We start from the raw sequence: 2995 nt of genomic DNA on the forward strand, positions 1-2995 counted from the left end.
AAAGTATAAAAATAAAAAAAAATACAAGTTATAGACGAAACCTAAGATAAAGACCAATAAACCAATACATAAAGTATAAAATACAGGTTATATGCCTTTATATTACGACAGAGATTAAGAAACGAATACAGAAAGTATAAAAATAAAAAAATACAAGTTATAGACGATACCTAAGATAGAGACCAATAAGCGAATACATAAAGTATAAAAAAATACAAGTTATACGCCTTTATATCAAGACAGAGACTAAGAAACGAATACAGAAAGTATAAAAATGAAAAAATACAAGTTATAGACGAAACTTAAGATAGAGACCAATAAACGAATACATAAAGTATAAAAATACAAGTTATATGCCTTTATATTAAGACAGAGACTAAGAAACGAATACAGAAAGTATAAAAATTTTAAAAAATACAAGTTATAGACGAAACCTAAGATAGAGACCAATAAACGAATACATAAGGTATAGAAAAATACAAGTTATACGCCTTTATATTAAGACAGAGACTAAGAAACGAATACAGAAAGTATAAAAATAAAAAAAATACAAGTATTAGACGAAACCTAAGATAGGGACCAATAAACGAATACATAATGTATAAAAATACAAGTTATATGCCTTTACATTAAGACAGAGACTAAGAAACGAATACAGAAAGTATAAAAATAAAAAAATACAAGTTATAGACGAAACCTAAGATAAAGACCAATAAACGAATACATAAAGTATAAAAATACAAGTTATATGCCTTTATATTAAGACAGAGACTAAGAAACGAATACAGAAAGTATAAAAATTTTAAAAAATACAAGTTATAGACGAAACCTAAGATAGAGACCAATAAACGAATACATAAAGTATAAAAAAATACAAGTTATACGCCTTTATATTCAGACAGAGACTAAGAAACGAATACAGAAAGTATAAAAAAATAAAAATACAAGTATTAGACGAAACCTAAGATAGGGACCAATAAACGAATACATAATGTATAAAAATACAAGTTATATGCCTTTACATTAAGACAGAGACTAAAAAACGAATACAGAAAGTATAAAAATAAAAAAATACAAGTTATAGACGAAACCTAAGATAAAGACCAATAAACGAATACATAAAGTATAAAAATACAAGTTATATGCCTTTATATTAAGACAGAGACTAAGAAACGAATACAGAAAGTTTAAAAATAAAAAAAAATACAAGGTATAGACGAAACCTAAGATAAAGACCAATAAATGATTACATAAAGTATAAAAATACAAGTTATATGCCGTTATATTAAGACAGAGACTAAGAAACGAATACAGAAAGTATAAAAATAAAAAAATACAAGTTATAGACGAAACCTAAGATAGAGACTAATAAACGAATACATAAAGTATAAAAAAATACAAGTTATATGCCTTTATATTAAGACAGAGACTTAGAAACGAATTGAGAAAGTATAAAAATAAAAAAATACAAGTTATAGACGAAACCTATGATAGAGACCAATAAGCGAATACATAAAGTATAAAAAAATACAAGTTATACGCCTTTATATTAGGACAGAGACTAAGAAACGAATACAGAAAGTATAAAAATAAAAAAAATACAAGTTATAGACGAAACCTAAGATAAAGACCAATAAACGAATACATAATGTATAAAAATACAAGTTATATGCCTTTATATTAAGACAGAGACTAAGAAACGAATACAGAAAGTATAAAAATAAAAAAATACAAGTTATAGACGAAACCTAAGATAGAGACCAAAAAACGAATACATAAAGTATAAAAATACAAGTTATATGCCTTTATATTAAGACAGAGACTAAGAAACGAATACAGAAAGTATAAAAATAAAAAAATACAAGTTATAGACGAAACCTAAGATAGAGACCAATAAACGAATACATAAAGTATAAAATACAAGTTATATGCCTTTATATTACGACAGAGACTAAGAAACGACTACAGAAAGTATAAAAATAAAAAAATACAAGTTATAGACGAAACCTAAGATAGAGACTAATAAACGAATACATAAAGTATAAAAAAATACAAGTTATATGCCTTTATATTAAGACAGAGACTTAGAAACGAATTGAGAACGTATAAAAATAAAAAAATACAAGTTATAGACGAAACCTATGATAGAGACCAATAAGAGAATACATAAAGTATAAAAATACAAGTTATATGCCTTTATATTAAGACAGAGACTAAGAAACGAATACAGAAAGTATAAAAATTTTAAAAAATACAAGTTATAGACGAAACCTAAGATAGAGACCAATAAACGAATACATAAAGTATAAAAAAATACAAGTTATACGCCTTTATATTAAGACAGAGACTAAGAAACGAATACAGAAAGTATAAAAATAAAAAAAATACAAGTATTAGACGAAACCTAAGATAGGGACCAATAAACGAATACATAATGTATAAAAATACAAGTTATATGCCTTTACATTAAGACAGAGACTAAGAAACGAATACAGAAAGTATAAAAATAAAAAAATACAAGTTATAGACGAAACCTAAGATAAAGACCAATAAACGAATACATAAAGTATAAAAATACAAGTTATATGCCTTTATATTAAGACAGAGTCTAAGAAACGAATACAGAAAGTTTAAAAATAAAAAAAAATACAAGGTATAGACGAAACCTAAGATAAAGACCAATAAATGAATACATAAAGTATAAAAATACAAGTTATATGCCTTTATATTACGGCAGAGACTAAGAAACGAATACAGAAAGTATAAAAATAAAAAAAAATACAAGTTATAGACGAAACCTAAGATAAAGACCAATAAACGAATACATAAAGTATAAAAATACAAGTTATATGCCTTTATATTAAGACAGAGACTAAGAAACGAATACATAAAGTATAAAAATACAAGTTATATGCCTTTATATTAAGACAGAGTCTAAGAAACGAATACAGAAAGTTTAAAAATAAAAAAAAATACAAGGTATAGACGAAACCTA

This window comes from Diabrotica undecimpunctata, unplaced genomic scaffold (genome assembly GCF_040954645.1).
Source record: "Diabrotica undecimpunctata isolate CICGRU unplaced genomic scaffold, icDiaUnde3 ctg00000659.1, whole genome shotgun sequence".
In the NCBI taxonomy this organism is placed as follows: Eukaryota; Metazoa; Arthropoda; class Insecta; order Coleoptera; family Chrysomelidae; genus Diabrotica; species Diabrotica undecimpunctata.